Raw genomic sequence first — 18,149 nt, 5'->3', positions numbered from 1 at the left:
GTCACCTCAAAGCCTGACAGGGGCTCAAACTCACAAACCATGAGATCACGACCTGAGCCAAAATCAAGAGTGGAACTCAACCGACTACCCACCCAGGTGCCCTAAATTTTCTACTTTGATTTTCACATCAACTCAATATCATTATCCTCATTTTTAGAAGAGAAAAATCCAGTGTTAGAGGTTCAATAACAGGCCCATGTACCAGGGCTCAGATACGGGAACATTTGCTCAGGACCTGTGTTCTCATTCACTGAACTAAACTGCAGCCTTCAACAGACAGTTGAAAACTATTGTCTCCAAATAACAGCTGGGTTTCCCCACTCACAAAACTGAATTCAGAATAAGCAGAGAGAAACTCATCCTCACTTTGCTATTTGGTAAGCCTACTGCAGTGTCCTGTTGGCCTAGAAGAACTGTGTTCTATCTCCCATTCTCTTTCTTGTAACTTTACTTGAAAATTTGGAATCTCCTTTTAGAATTAAGTAACTTTCCTTCCACTGATAGCTTTTCTCCTTTTCCATCTATCCCCATGTTCTTGTGTACACACAGACAACATATGAACTGATGTTTTTGCTACCCGGTTGTTTATTCCTTTTTATTTTCACTGCATATTTAAAATTAGTTTCTAGAATTTTCTCTTCTATTCCTAAAAACAAAACAAAACAAATTGATCTGTGATATTTAGGTATCCAGGAAAACTTTAGGCAATATTTTCTGGAAAGGAATTTTAAATACTATTTTGGTATTTCTACATTAAAGCAATAGAGATGTTTAAACAAAGAAAATATAATATTTATTCATAATAGCTATTTCTTCTGTATTGAAATATCTTTTAAATTCTAGAATTCAGAGAACACTTCGTTAAAAAGTTATCATGGTTCAACATCTTAGTGAATAGCAGATGTTGACAATGAATTTTAATCTTTTTTATGTTTATTGCAGATACATTTAATCACACTGGAAAAGTGAAAATAATCCATAGCGAGGTCTAAAATGAGAATTTTAAAAGAAGATTCTTCTAGATAGTGAAGAAAAGGGAGTGAATGTAGCAGTTTTTCATTGTGACAATAGTGCCACCTAATGTTTGATCTAAGGCCCTAAAGTAAACTAAAAATTGAATTTAAAAGTTGGCCCTGAATCCTAACTCTCTGTTCATACACAGGATAAAAATTTGACAATTTAAATGTGAGTAAAGTCGAATAAATTAATTTTTTGTTTAAATATGAAAAATACATCATTCTAATTCTTCTAATCATTGCAATATGGAAAAAATAGTAGTTTTCTACTTACCATAACAAAGAACAACAGGTTTATTTATCCCAAATAGAAGCTCAAAACTGCATCTCTATTATGATTATTTATTAAAAGTAAAATTTAAGTCAATTTATCTGTAGTAAAATTATATCATTATTAATAGCAATGTAAGGGATGATATCTCTTAGTGAAACATACGAGTGTAATTTTGTATTTTATTTTTAAAATGCTTTTTTGTATGGTTATCAAGATGCATTTTCACAGAAGAGATGTTAATAAATATCCAATAATGGCAGGTAATTATTTATAGTAACTTTTCTGGGTGCTGGTTCAGGCATTTAAGATGACCAGAATTATTTTTTCCTTTAGTGGGTTAAACTCACCAAAGTTCTTATTCTTACTAATATGTCAGAGTAGCACAAATATAAACATCAGGCTAACCATTATTCAAATTGTCAAAAGTCTAGAGTAACAAGATTGAAATAAATTATATTATTTGATTAAATAAACCTGTAAATCTATCCTATGCTTTTTTTTTGATATTTCTAAAATAATTTTAAAATAGACTGTTATAAAAACATATTTAAGTGGTCCCAATTAGGTACTTATGCAAACATTTAAAGTTCATTAATACAGTTGTTACATAGGTTTGGCTACTTCACTTTGGAAAGGATCTGAAACTCACATTCAAATGATTTAGGATTTTGGTTTCTGAACACTCCTAATGATCTGCTAATATTAACTAAGTTCTCCCTTCCTCATTATTTATAGAGCCAGCTCTATACCTTCCCATGAGCAAGAGCAGGGCATTATCTGTCTGCCCTTCTTTGTTAGTTCCCTACTTCCTTGAGGATGAATTTCCCTGAGATGGGAGGAAAAGAAGGTCGTGACGAATTCTAGGTTCTTTTTCCTTTTCTTTGCACATAGTCCATGTTCAACAGTGTTTGCTTGCATCCCATTCCTTGATTAACTAAATGTAACCTTATTTAGCAGAGATTTCATCTTCCAAGTTTTCTGGGTAAAATTGGATATCATTTCATCTTGACCCCAAACACTTCACAACCTTGTTTCTTTTTTACATAATTTGATGTCAGTTTTATGCTTGGTTTAGGACCAGAGAAACTGGTACGTAGAGCATATTCACTAGGGAGTTTGTGGCAGATTCTGTTAATTAATTAACCCAATATATTAACAACCTCGTTAATGACCACACCCTTCCAGGGGCCAATGAAAAGTGTGGAGAAACATACCAGGTGTCAGGAATGCCTTTTAGAAAGCTTTGCCTTTAAGGGGTGCTTGGGTGGCTCAGTCGGTTGGGCTTCTGACTTTGGCTCAGGTCATGATCTCATGGTCTGTGAGGTCGGGCTCTGTGCTGACAGCTCAGAGCCTGGAGCCTGCTTCTGATTCTGTGTCTCCCTCTCTCTCTGCCCCTCCCCCGCTCATGCTCTGTCTCTGTCGAAAATAAATAATAAAAAAAGGAAGCTTTGGCTTCTTTTTAAAAAGGACAGAATTACTGGCTTCACCCTTCCCTTTTTGTCTTTCTTCTTCCCTTGAACGTGCACTTGATGCCCATAGCTTTAGTAGCCATTTTATATCTGTTACAGAAAGATCAAGATTTTTTTTTTTAATGCTGGCCTTGTTATCGCTGAGTTAGTGAGTTAACTCCAACTTCCACCATTTTCAGACTTTTTCTTAAATGGAGCAAAAAATATGTAAACGACTATTCTCTGCATTTTCTAATACTTGTAGCCAAAAGCCATCTTGAATGGTCTAGAAATAGAAGTGCAGATTACAGTAATTGAGCCTATAAGCACAGTGCCCTGCATAAGTACCAGGAATGAAATCACTGACTGGTCAATGTTGTAAAGAACTGACATCAAGAAAGACACAAGATCGCCAAGAATTGATCAGTTAATCAACATTTGAATGACTGTTTCATAGTGGACCATGATCAATACTATAAGGCACAACTGATATAGGATAGAGCCCCTGCATAAAAGAACCCCAAATCATATGAAAAAATAAATGACTAACATTATAAAATATCCGCAGTGTGTCAAATAGATGCACAATTAGAGACATGCTTGTAAATATGGACGTTACTAGCTGTGTAGAAACTAGATAGAGAAATTGCATTCTAGGTGGAGGAGAAAGTATGTGAGAAAGACCAGAAGCTTACCCTACAAGGTGTGGTTTCTACTGGTTGTCAAGGAGTTATCATGGGGCTAGGCTCATGCAAAAGCCTCAGGCTCTCCGTCTTACGCTCACTTGGTTCTAGGCAAGTGATTTGATTCCTTTTATTGAGGGAGATGATGAGCAATAGAAAGAGTGAAATGAATCATTAGAGGAAAAGGTGACATTGGTAAATTGGGCAAAGGGCGTCTAAACCCTTTGGGTCAAAACACAAGAAATTCTTCAAGACTGAAGACTTCAGAAAATAAAACCAAACTCGTAGATTCAGAGGACAGAATGGTAGTTGCCAGAGGCAGGTGGTTGAAGGATTGGGGAAATGGGTGAAGTGGGTCAAAAGGTACAAACTTCTGGTTCTAAAATAAATAAGTCTTGGGGGTGTAATATACAGCATGGTGACTGTAGTCAACAATACTGCATTGTCTATTTGAAAGTTGCCAGGAGAGTAGATATTAAAAATTATCACCACAAGGAAAAAATTATACCTAAGCATGGAGCCTAGACTTATGGTGGGAACCATTTCATAATATATAACAGTATCAAATCATGGTGGTGTACATTTGAAATAACAAATATAATGTTACATGTCAATTATGCCTCCATAAAAGAGGGATTTCAAAAAATATAGTCAATACTAGTTTGAAGGCAGGTGTGAAATTGTGTAATTGATTCCATAAGCTGAAATCCTCACTCTGGCCAAACAGTAATCATTGGGCATGGACGACTAGGGCAATCAAGCACTTGTAAGTGAAAACTGATTGTAGACGGTACCATGTTGTCCAGGTCTGTCCGTGAGTGAATAGATGAACATGCACTTCAGCTCAGCAACATTTGGATTAACCTGATATTTGGAGATTTTTGTTTAAACTGCTAAGTATTTGAATTTCTGTATTTATTCATTCTTTTATTTTTTCGACCAATATTTATCAAGTGATTATTCTGTGCCAGGAGCAGTAGAGGCAGTGGGAATACCAGAAGCTTCTATTCTTCCTTTACTATTTGACATTGATATACACAGAACTGCTGGATTATAAATAATGTTTTAGATACACTAATGTTTGCGATGCAATGCATAATCAGAAGTGTATCGTACATCATTAGCTAAGGAGGTTATTTTAATGCTTGCAAAAGGCAGAGAGAAACACTTCCTGCAATTTGTAGTCAATAACTTAAGTTACCCCAGAAAGGGGTAAAAAAATCATTTCTCCTCATATTTTCTTATGTACATAAAGGTCCCATTAATTATAATTCTTATCCACATGGGATTTTATTTTCAATGTTTTTTTATTTTTATTTTTTTAAGAGAAAGAGAGAGAATGCAAACAAGGGAGGGGCAGAGAGAGAGGGAGACACAGAATCTGAAGCAGTCTCCAGGCTCTGAGCTGTCAGCACAGAGCCCGACCTGGGACTCAAACCCACAAACTGTGAGATCATGACCCGAGCCAAAGTCAGACGCTCAACTGACTCAACTCTTTGGAGTAAGAGAGATGATAAACAAAGCAAATAACTAAGGTAGATGGTATTTTATATACTGGTAAATGTTATGGAGAAAAATAAATCCTGGAAGTGGGTAGGGAGTGTACAAGGGTTTGCAATTTTCAGGAGTAGTTGGTGTAGGCCTCACTTAACAGGTGTATTTGAGGAAATACCCGGAGAACACCTGGAGACTAGACACCTAAGAAGAGAGCTCCCTTGATGTCAAAATCACATGGGACATTGAAGAGTCTGAAGCAGAGGAGAAATCTGATAAAAGTGGTATTCTGGATGCTGATTTGAAAACAGACTGAAGCAGGGCAAGGGAAGATGCAGGGAGACCAGTGAGAAGTTTCTTACAATATTCCTGGAGAGAGATGATGGTGTCTTGGAGCATGGTCACAGGAGAGAAGGTGGTGATAGGTGGTAGGCTTCTAGATACATTGAGAACACACAGCCAGTGGGATACACAGCCAGTAGCATATACTAATGGACTGGGGTTTATGTAAGATGTGAGAGAAATGATTCTAAGCATTTGGTGTAAGCAACTGGAAGGATGGAGTTCCCACTGCCATTAACTGAGATGTGGAAGACTGCATAGAATGAGGTTAAGGAAGGGGATCCGGAGCTCACTGTGGGCATATTACGTTTAAGATGCTTATTATCAGTGAGGTGCCTGCATGGCTCAGTTTGTTAAGTGTCCAACTTCGGCTCAGGTCATGATCTCACAATTCGTGGGTTCATGCCCCACAATAGGCTCCACACTGATAGTATGGAGCCTGCTTGGGATTCTCTCTCTCTCCCTCTCTCTGTCCCTCTCTCACTCACATTTTCTCTCTCTCAAAAATAAATTAATGAACTTAAAAAAAAATGCCTGTTATCAGTCTCAATGGAGATGTCAAGTACCACCCTGTACATAGAAGTCACAGTGCAGGGAGAGATTAAAGGTGTTTTTATAAATTTAAGAATATATAAATAATATCTAAAGTCACTAGACAACAAGAAATCACCAATGTTAGTAAGTGAGGATAGAGAAAAGGGCCAAGGACTGTGCCCCGCCACACTCCACAGTTAAGAGATCAGGGACATAGGAAGGACTGACAAAGGCATGTAGGGCTCCTAGAAAAGGCTAAGCCTGCTCCATACTACCAATCTGGCCAAGGCAGAAGGACAACCACATTGTTTATTTGACAAAAAAATCACATTTTTTGGCAAGTGAAACTGTGTCCCATAGTCAATTTCCAGCCTGATAATGTTTTTGTTCTGTTCAATGAAAGAAATAGTAGAATATTTGCTGCAACTTGGCCAAAAAAAAAAAAATTATTTTAACCTGTGATGAACCAAAATCATTAAAAAAAAAAATCTCCAGTTGACAGGATATTGGTTTTCAGATCATGGGAATTAAATCTGATTCACATCGAAAGTGTTCTCTTGAAACATTTGGATTATATTAAGAGAGGCAAATCAATCAGGGTTTGACTTTTACTAAGTTTTGTTTTTGTTTTTCAGAAGAATGCTGCAGTATAACAACCATGAACAGAGCATCTTACTTATTAGGCTGATTAGGAAAATGAACACAGTACACCATTTTATGATGATTTCCCAAGAGCATGAGCTATATGCTCTAGCTTGCCTCCTTGCCACATAAACACTTAGAAAAATAGCTATTTTCGCTCATGGATCTTGTTGCTTATGAACAAGTAAAATATTGTTTTGTGCTCTGGCTGTCATTAAATGGTTGACAGATTTGGAAATGGGATGTAACAAGATGTCCATAGTTATCCAAGGCAAGTTCTTTCTCTCGTACAAAATCCACCAGTCATCCTGTGGATACTTATCAAACTGTGTACCTGGTAAAACAAACTGGTGAGTAAATGGCACAAGCCCCCAACTTGTATAATTGGACCAGATTTGCTGCACGCATTTTAAAAAGCCAGGTCACTTTATAAAACATGTCACCGATTTTTTTTTCCACACATAGGAAAAAAAAGAAAAAAATATTCTCGAAAACTATTTCTTCTAACCTCTGGAAAGCTTACCCTGATGCAGGGAGGTAACCTACTAAAGTATTAAGAACAACTTATTACTTTCTCTATCACATGTCATTTCAAGTAGGAGCCGAAAATGACAAAATGAAATTCCACGTGGAGAAAAAGCAAACTTGCACATTTGCCATGTAGACAGTTGAGAAGAAAAATCAAATGCAGAAAGTGATATTGTCAAAGAACTTTGTAACAGGACGGCGGACAGTTTATGAAATGACATTGCAATCAGTTAGACATGTGGTGTTGAGCCTGAAAAGACCAGCGTTATTTGGAAATGCAGATATAGAGCCATCAGGCTATGGAGCAGGAAGATGGTAGCTTCCCCCTGTAATGATGGAGAAATTCCACTTTTAGAATCCCGTTTGCACATAGACATCTCATTGTCAAAACAGCGGAGACAAATTGGGAAGCAGTCAGGAGACATATAATACCATGATTAAAAGACTGATGAGCAGGGATCCTGGAATAGTCAAGCAATTAAGCCTGAATGTAAAAATCTGACTAAGCAACAGCACAGTACGTGTGTAACTGCTACAAATGCAGAAACAGCTGAAGAAAGATTTTTATTGGAAATGGGACAATCTTAGAAGATCAATTTCTTTTTCTTCCAAGTGGCGGTGCTACTATGCAATTGTCTCTCCAGAGAAATGGAACGTGTGGCATTTGATTCAACTGAGGATTATCCTGACCAGGAAGCCAGCTCTTGCCACAGTGCCAGAAAAAAAAGACCATTATTAGTTCTGAGATCATCAAAATTTTGGGGAGATGGGTAGTAGTGTGCAGTACAAACTGGAAGCTAAAAGCGTGAAAATAATTAATAGCAATAAATAATAATAATACAGTCCTATGTATGCACCAAGTAGAGTTTTAAATACTTTATATAATATTAACTTATTTAATCCTTATACATTTTTAGGTGCCACACTTAATATCATCCTTTTCGTGTAGATGAGGAAACTGAGGCACAGTGAGTTATAGGTGTTGAAGGTGGATTTAGGCAAATGTGCTGCTTCTGCAGCCAGAGTACTTTACCTCTAAGCTATGAAGCTGTTCCATAAACCCACATTCTTCTCATTTGAAGGACTTAATCCCCTCTTCCTTTGCTCCATACGAACAGTTAAGTCATTGCCCTGAAGTTCTTGGAGGACTATTATATTCCTTTTCCATAGCGTAAATTCCACAAAAGACAGAACTGGCAGGTGCAACATCGGGACATGACTCAGATTCACAGGGAGCCTCCCCAGTGGGGCTGCAACTAACTTAAGTCAGCTAGGCATGCATTAGTTTTAAATCATTAAGAGTAAAGCTTATAAGTTAGTTGTATATAAACTAATTATGCAGAAAGTCAGGTTAGTGTGGTTAAAACTTTAATGTCAGGTGCACCTTGATGGCTCCGTTGGTTAAGCATCTGATTTTTGGTTTTGGTTCAGGTCATGATCTCATGCTTCATGGGTTCAAGCCCCACATCGGGCTTTGTGCTGGTAGTGCACAGCCTGCTTGGGATTCTCTCTCTCTCCCTCTCTTTACCCCTCCCCCACATGCACTGTCTCTGTCTCTCTCAAAACAAATAAATAAACTTAAAAAATTTTAATGTCAAAACTAATTGTGATTCCTTACTGTTCTACATTTTGGGCAAATTACTCAATTTCTCATCTATAATTTGAGGGTGGTGATGCTTATCTGGCTAGATGACTGTAAAGATTTCAGTATAAATTAAAATAACTTATTATTATGCCCAACACGTAGTAGGTTCCCTAGCAATATATCTATTAGTATTCAGTAGGATAAGCTTAAACTTATGCAAGCATAAAGGAACCAGAGCTCTTTGATTAGCCAAAGAGTCCTCAACATAGCAGGCAGGGAGCTGTGATTTAGTAACCAGAGACCAAGCCTGTATAGAGTCTGGAGTGGGAAGAGTGCAGAAAGATCAGTAGATATTGAAGGTCTGAAATTGGAACACGGCTAGGGTTGTGCCCAGAATGCTGAATTAGGGCCAAGTTTTTGTCGTTGTTGTTGTTGTTGTTTTGTGTTTTGTTTTTTGTTTTTGGCTAGCAAGCACATACTTTCAATATGGCAACTCTTAGGTTGTCTAAACAGTACTGCTCTTGAACTATCACAATCTTTTTTTTTTAATTTTTAAAATGTTTATTTTTGAGAGAGGGAGATACAGACAGACTGTGAGTAAGGGAGGAGCAGAGAGAGAGAAGGAGACACAGAATCCAAAGCAAGATTCAGGCTCTGAGCTGTCAACACAGAGCCCGACACGGGGCTTGAATTCACAAACTGTGAGATCATGACCTGAGCCGAAGTTGGACACTTAACCGACTGAGCCACCCAGACGCCCCTATTGCACTCTTAAAGGATTTTGTTTCATCAATAGTTGTTTCCCTTATTTAGATGGGGCCCGCATTCCATTATCTTCAACTTAGGGTTCTTGGTGTAGCATACAGTCACAACACAGGACATAGACTGCTGCAGACCAAGGTTTTAATACTTACTACATTATATAGTTGAGGAGGTTATTGAACCACTGTGTGGCAAAAACAAGACTCAAAATAGCTGCCTCAAAAAGGTGCTGAGAAGACTAAACAATATAATGTAGAGAGCTACATGTGACTTTAGAAGAACAAACACATTTAAAGTTCTTTAATTCCTCCCTGGATTATTATTGCACTACCAAAAGGGGTGTGGACTTTAAAGAAAAAGGAGAGCACTGAGAAATATTTTAAACTTAAAAATCCTAAAAACATAAACATGAAGCGGTTATTTTAGTTTATCTCAAGACCGTTTGTGTATTTTAATTCAGAACTCTTTCTTCCATCTCTTGGTGGTCTCTCTTTATCTACTCCTCCTAAACTGCTTTTATGCACTCCTAATGGAGGGAGGAAAGATCTAGGTCCCCCTGCTATCTTTTAAGTTTGTTCAGGTCTCCAAAGAAGTATGGTATTCAGAACTGATCCCTCAAATGTTTAGAGGTGTGGCTTACCCTAACTCATTCTTGTCTACCCAGTGATACAGACAAAATCCTCTTTTCTCCTTTTCTTGCATCGTGGATTTCTCTTTACTTTATTATTTCCAGCAGTAATTTTTCCTTTCTTAAAAAGACACATGACTCTTTTGATCTCATATTCTCTACCACCTGTTTATTTCTCCTCTACCCTTTACAGGGAAACATCTGCAAAAAATTTATCTTCGATTTCTCTCTTCAATTCCCTCCAGCCAGACTTTGTTCCCCCGCAAACTCTGCTGACATTGGTCTTATCAAGCTCACCAATGACCTCCATGTAGTGAAATTCAATGACCAATTTTAAGACTTATCTTACCAGATGCAGCAACAGCACTTGACAAAAATAATCATTCCTCATCCCTGAAATACTCTTTTCAGTGGGCACTTTCTTCTCCTAATTTTTCTTCAAACTCATGGAACACTGCTTCTCATCTTAGTTCTTTATCGTACCACCTTTTAAGTATTCAATTGCATTTGGCTTATTCTTTGGCCTTCTGTTCTCTATCTGTACTAATCTGTTGGTTATTTCATCCAGTTTCATGACTTTAAATACTATCAATATATTTATGACTCAGTTTATATCTTCACCCTAGAACTCATTCCTGAAGAACAGTTTCATGAGTGTAACTGTCTCTTGATAGTTCTTCCTCATGGCCTAATATGCATCTCAAACTAACAAGTTAGGAATGAATTACTGATCTTCTCTTCATCGCCAACAATTTCTCTCCCAGTTTTCCCTTCAGCAAATGGAATTTTTTTTTCGAGTTGTTCAAGCCAAACACATTGAAGCCTATTTTTTCTCTTTTCTTTCCATTAAATCTCATATTTTAATCCATCATTAAATCCTGCCATCTCTACCTTCAACATATATGCATTCATTCACTTATTAGGATTTAATCACTCACTATCGTGTTTACCTCAGTCAAGCCACCAACATTTCTTACCTATGTTACTATACTATCCATTTCTTACCTAAGTTTCTAAGTTACTATTTTGTCTTTCTATTGTTGTCTTTACTCCCTTTAGCCAATACCCAGCACTGTCGCTAGAATGATCCCATAAATGGTGAGTGAAATCAAGCCTTTCTTCTATCAGTATCCTCTACTGGCTCCCTGTTTAACTCAGTAAAAGCAAAAGTTCACATTAGCCTTCAAAGCTCTCCCTACCTTTTATCATTTACTCTCCCTCTCTTATTCTGCTCTATCCCCAGTGAGCAATGTGAAATTTCAGCTGTACTTGTATCTCAGTGCCTTGGCTAATGCTGCTATTCTCACTACCTGAAACATTCTTCCATCAGATATCTGCAATGTACATTTTTTTAGGTCTTTCAGAAGTGTTATCTTTTATCCAGCTTTACAAGAATACTCTTCCTAAAATTGTTCCTAAACCTTCCTTCCTTCCATCCCTGCCAGCTTCCCTCCCTCTCTTTCTTCCTTTCCTCCTTAATATGGAAGTTATTGAATCATGTTTTATGTCAAGAGAAGGGTACAGTTGATTGGGGAAATTGGATTGAATCTTGAAGAGGTTCAAGGGCATGGGACCCAAAGCACAGGTAGTGAGCTGAGGCCTAAGAGAGGATAGTTACCCATCAAGGGAAAAAAGGGATAGGAGGCATAGGATCAACTATGATAGGCTAATGACTTCTGTCTATGCTATGAAATGATAGTATTTATCAGGTTACCTAATCCATTCAAAAACTTTCCTCACGTTCAGAGTTGCTACCGTGATTTTTCAAGCTCAATCATGGTAAAGAAAAATCTGGAAAAGGAATGGAGAAAAAAGGAAAGGGGTAGATAGACCTATTTCGTTCTGACCAGAAATTGGATGCTGTAATTTAAATGATTAAAATGAAAATCAGATGACCTCCTTCCTTCCTTGTCATCCAGCTCTTCTACACACTGCTTATCATTGGACAAAGTTTTATCATGCCTAGGTAAGGTGTAAATATTTTAAATCCAGTAAAGAGGAAAAAGTCCTCCATTGCAGTGGATATAAAACTCTTGAAACTAACCTGCAGTAGAAAAGGATGCTCTCTTAATGCAATTGTGTGTAGGTTTGGGTTTCCCTGTTTTTGTTTGTTTGTTTGTTTGTTTGTTTGTTTTTTTATCATGTGAAGCTTGCCCCACTGTTACCTGATGCTTTACAAGTGGGTTTTCTTTCAGATCCATCTCACTGGCTCCTACAGGAATAATAATCCAGACCACATTCATCCATCATAGAACAAAACTAACAATTCTTACTATATTGGCTACCTTGCCTTTATTACCCCAGATAATGCGCGGTGGATAATAATTGCAACAGGGACTATTTGCTTCTGTGTGCATTTCGCACCATGCCAGGCACTTTATAGACTTTTATTGTTTCTTACCCTTTTAACAACCTTAGGAGATGCCTGTTATGATTCTCACTTTACAGAAAAATTAATTAAGGCTTAACAGATTGTTGAAGAATGAGGAAGAGATGGAAGAGGAAGAAGAAGAGGAGCAGAAGAGAAAGAAGTCAGGAAGAAGTGACTTCCTGGAGACCACCCAGCTGGGATTCCAACTCAGGTTTTAACAGCTTTAGCTCTGAAGCCTCTGCTCTTTGTAGAGGTACATGCATAATGAAAACAGGAAGAATCCTCTAGCTTGGGACTGCTGGACAATGCTGTGAGTTTCTCACTTTCAGTAGGGGGCTAAGGGGAAGAAACTTCTGAAGAGGACGCTGAAGGGGCAGCCACGCATAGAGCAACCTCTTTTATAGCAACTCACTCTGGATCCCCCACTTGCTATAAAGAAGTCATTCACATCAACATGGTTTTCAAAACAAGCTATTGACTTAATGTCATGTTGTCTAAAATCATTGCCTTGACTTCTGTCATCAGAGCCCACATAAAGGGTATTTCTTAGTTCATGCTTGGAACCAGAATTCTTTTAAGGTTGTTTAGATTTGAATCGCTCAGTATTTGAAAAACTTGTCTCCTAGAGCCTTTCCTTAAATATAATATAGTCACAAACATCTGCTTTTGTTTTTTTGATTTTCTTTCTGTCTGTAAAAACTAAAGAAAACATTCTTTAGATCTCAGGAATAGTTGTCCTTTTAGAGAAAAAGACATAGAAATTTGACACTTTGTGGATTAAGGTTGAAAACATTGTAAAATAGCTTAAAAATAGACAGTCTCTTTTTTCTCTGAGAAACACCTGCATGTCAATAGAATTTTTCATTTGGTTTTTGTATGTGGTAAAGTTCGGAGCTACACCCATTCAAAAATACTGAAAATGATTTTAACCAAATTTCAAAGATCACTCACCAACTAGTGAATAAAATGTAACTCTCATCTTTGCACATACACATTCTCCTTCTATTTATTGTACTAATGCAACAAATATTTACTTAACACCTGCTGTGAGCTATTCATAGATGACATACATACATATACACATGGATATAGAAATGAGTTAAGTACTACCAGTGTACAGCATTTCAAAGTCTAGTGGAGAAGGCCAACAACCAAGGTCAATCTCAGGCTGCCTGAGGCACAGAGGATTGACACCTAACCTTGCCTAGTCTTGTGAAGAATGGAAATCTGAGGGTAAGAAAGAATTAAGAACAACTTCCCTAGGTAGTGAAGGTCAGAGCTAAGTTTTAAATGATGAAGGATGTAGCCAGGCATTTGAGGGTAAAAAAGTCTTCCAGATAAAGATAAAATCAAATTTAAAAGCATAATTTAAGGTAAGGAGGATGGATTCTGGAACTAGACTCCCTCAGTTTGAATTTTTTATTTGTTAGCTGTGTGACTTTGGGTAAGTTCTATACCATTCTGGACCCATTTTTTTTTTTTTTCAACCGTAAAATAGGGATAATAATGATACCTACTGTAAATGGTTATTGTGAGAATAAAATACTATGTGTAAAGGACTTAGAGCAGTGCCTAGCATGCATTAAGCACCATATGATTATTTACTTATGTGATATGAGTGTGAGTGATCCATTAGGTGTATTCAGATTACTGTAAACAGCTGTGTATGACCTGGAGGAATGTATTGTGAGGTTGGCTGGAATTAATCCAATCTAGAAAGAAATGAAAAGTCAGAGATTTGCATTTGTTTGTTATTTTAGAGTTTTACCTTTTTTCTTCCAATAAATCTTTATAAAATTGATCAAATGAAAAAAGGTATTACAGGCTAAAAATATGCAATTTTTTCCCTCGGAAAGCTCCATGACTTATTTCCAGGAGAGACGCCATTATTTAAAGAAAACACTGGTTCGCTGACATCCTGTGTTGTCATGCTATATTTCAAGGGCTACACACATAATTTAGAAGATAAAAGGGTATCTTTCTAGTTGAAAATAGTTTCTACGCAGGAATACAAAGTTCACGTTGTGTGTTTGCTATTTCCGTAAAGCCTAATAATTCTGCCTCAAGCGTTGCTTCCTGACGTGAGCTGAGAACCGGATAATCCAAGGGAAACATATGTTTGGAGAATTATCATGGTCTCTTCTTATTCCTTTTTAGCCCAATCTAAAATGACGCATTCTTCCCAACTCTTTCACATTAGACCAATTTTGTTAAAGGAAGTGTTCCCAAATGGTGTGCCGATTGTCATTGCTGCATTCACTGCCCTGCCAGTCCATCCCATTATTCCTTCCAGTCAATGTGCTTTTCTAAAGTGGAGGGTCCATCTGGAGGGGCAGATGAGGATTCTGGGATTCAGTAGAACTAGCAGAACTACACTAACATTTTTAATAAGCCTTATTCTCCTTTTATGACTGAGGACTGAAGTTCAAGTTTTGCCTTGGGAATGAAAACAAGGATAATGAAATGAAACGTATTTTCCTGAACTTAAAATTGAACACATCCCAAAGAAGACTACTTAGTCTCTTATAATGGCAAGTAGGCAAAATTTTCCCTTCTACCATTAGTAAATCAAAACAGAGAGTTAAGATTTTATAAAATTTCTAAGTGAAACTTAATTTTTCTCAGCTAGTTCATAGTGTACTTCCTACATGAGCATGAGAGACCAATATATGGCTCATTTGTGCTAGAATCCATATGTGGCATGATATAAAGATGATGTACAAAGAACCTAGCAGGTTTGAATCCAAAATTTGGCTCCATACTTATTCGCTATGTTACTGGATAAATTATGTAATTTCTCTAAGTGTTGTTTCTTCATCTGTGAAATTGAGCTAAAAGTACTTGCCTTTTAGAGCTGTTAGAATTATGTATAAAGACATGTGAAAGTAACGAGCGTATTATCTGATATCTATCACATATTCAAGTGCTGTTATTTAGTCTGCAACTAAGTATTATATTGATGAGGATGAAGTAGACATAATAAAACCATTATTAGTTCCCATCTTTCTCTCATATAGGAATATATCACTCTAATAAATGGATCGTTCATATCTTGAAAAGTTAATTTAGTATGCTACAACTACCACAGTTACTAATGTTATAATGAAATAATGATAAGTATATTATTTACCAGTTATAGTTCTTTCGCCTTCTAGGTGCATAAAAAGTTTGCATTTTTTGCTACTCTTGTGGTTTAATGGGACCGAGTGTCTTGTTTCTGGCCAATGAGTTGTGAACAAGGGTGATTTGCTTTTTTTCTGGGATGAGGTATACAAATGTTAACTTAAGACCCTTCAAAGCTCTCTTCCTTCTGGTGCATCAACCATCAATTTTCAAGATGGTGGCTGCTCTATTCAAGATGGTAGCCAGGGTCCATGAACAACTCTGATGAGTAGAGTTTCTCTGCCAGTAGAACTATAGCATGAGTGAGAAATAACCTGTTTTATTACAATGCTTAAAATATTGGGGATGATTGTTACATAGTTTAATATAGCCTATCCCAACTGATGACATTATAACAATAATAACATTTATGGAATGTTTCTTAGGTGTCAGACACTTTTTATTGGTGCTTCTAATCCCCTCAATAATCCTATGATGTTTGTTGATTATTGTCATCATTCCACTTAAAAAAATTTTTTTTAAATATTTATTCATTTGTAAGAGAGAGACAAAGCGCGAGCAAGGGAGGGGCAGAGAAAGAGGGAGACATGTGAAAAGGAAGCAGGCTCCAGGCTTTGAGCTGTCAGCACAGAGCCCAACACAGGGCTTGAATCCACAAACTATGAGATCATGACCTGAGCCGAAGTCTGTCACTTAACCGACTGAGTCACCTAGGCAGACCATCATCATTTTACTTTTATAGGTGAGGAAACAGATACAGACAGAAACTAAGTAGCTTGATGAAAATTTATAGGTGGCAGAGCTAGGATTTGAACTCAGATATTTCAGTTCTGGAATCTGTGCTCTGAACCACTGAGCTTTATATCCTCTTGTGCAACTTCCAGAGATGATTTACTTAGAATAATAGCATGGTTGGACGAAGAGCTTAAGAAATGTCCGTATTCCCATTTCTGGTAAGATTTGACTTCAAGGCCAGTGCACTTTGTACTTTATTAAGAGGAAAAGAGCCAAGAGCTTCTAGGGAAATGAATTGCTTTTTCAAAGCCAAGAATTATAGATGTCAATTTAAATTTCCATAGTTTTGTGAATTCCATAAATTAGAAAGGGCATTTTCTACCTGAAGATTTTACAAGTTTGGTTACCCATGTGATTCTCCAACTCCTTTGAAAGATGTAGTTACCCCACTTGACACTATCTTTCTCACTGATTGTGTAATTCCTGAGTTTCATTGTATTTTCTTATAAACCAGTTTGACTGATGTTCTGCAGCTCTATTTTTTACCTAGTCTCAGCTTTCTGCTATTGGTGGTGGGCTCCTCTTTGTTTGTTTTCCGTTGTTGAGGACGGGGAGGGGCCTCTCCCCTGTGCTGATGTCCTTAGGAGGCCACTCTGAGTTTCCCTTCACCACAGCCTCAGGCTGGCTCTCGCATAATAATAGACAGTGCTGGTAGCCGCCACAGGACCTGGGGAAAAACATTCCAATTCTCCTGTCAACTGTGTCTGAATTTCTTTTTTAAAACAGAAATCTCTGACAGATCTCACCATGGACCTCTGATTAGCTAGATGACATGTAGATAAGATTTCAGGACCTACTACAGGGAACGGAATCCCGGGGTCTGTCACCAGTCTACTTTTCCTGCTGCAACTTCTTCATTTGGATGTGTCAAGAGGGCAAATCTCTAACAAAGGAACTCCAGCGAGAGCAACTGCAAAGCCCACCACAAGGCAGAAGACACGGTCGGAAATAGACGTGATAATGACAACAGCAGAGGTAAAGCTGCAGCCTGAAAGCCCGCACTGCCCACCAAGACATCATAGAATCAGAACTCCAGATAGCATGGGGAGGGGAGGGGAAATCCCTCCTCCCCCAAACCCCCACTGGCTCTCTGGTCCAGATACTTGTTTCCAGATTAGTGAAAACATTTTCTGATTTTCCACAGAGAGCCAGGCATTTTAACAGTCACTTTCCACATACCTTTTAAATGTACCAGTCATGACGTTATTGCTTATATATTATTTAAATCTTTCCAGATGTCATTAGACGTTCCTGCTTATTACCACCTGAGAGATGAGAGAAATAAAGCATAAGCATTATTTTCTTCTTCTATTGCTTGCTGAGGTTGAAACTCACATTTAAATATTTCAGATGAGCAGAAGCCTCCGTATACAAAAAGAAAGCAGTTTTTTTCTTCGTCTATTGCTTGCTGAGGTCAAGACTCACATAGAAATATTTCAGATGAGCTGAAGCCTATGTCCAGCTTTCTTACTAGACATTCCCTTCAAGGGTTTCCTTCATGCCTCCCTGCCCGCTTTTGCTTCTCTCATCATAACAGAAAGCTATTATGCAAGATTGTGATAAACCCGCTGTTTTATACCTTTGCAAAGGACAGATGAAAAGGAGATAGATTTTAATTATAACTAAATTTAGATGAGGTGGAAGGAAATCAGGATGAATTTCCTATTTATATGAAATGAGAATGAGCTAACAAGGGAGATTATAAAGGTTACTTGACTTGGTTTCATAGAATTAAAGACTTTGAAGATTGCAAAATCTTCTAGTCAAGTGTCCTATTTGTCCAGATAAGGAAACTGAGGTCAGACAGTTTAAATAGCTGGGTAATTAACTACCAAAGAGTGGAATAACACGTGAACTTTGTAGTCAGGATGTCCTGGTTCAAAAATGGGCTTATGCTACTAATTTAAGCTAACATCCTGAGCTG

The sequence above is a fragment of the Leopardus geoffroyi genome, chromosome B2 (assembly GCF_018350155.1).
Source record: "Leopardus geoffroyi isolate Oge1 chromosome B2, O.geoffroyi_Oge1_pat1.0, whole genome shotgun sequence".
NCBI classification, from domain to species: domain Eukaryota; kingdom Metazoa; phylum Chordata; class Mammalia; order Carnivora; family Felidae; genus Leopardus; species Leopardus geoffroyi.
This window is presented reverse-complemented; position numbering follows the sequence as displayed.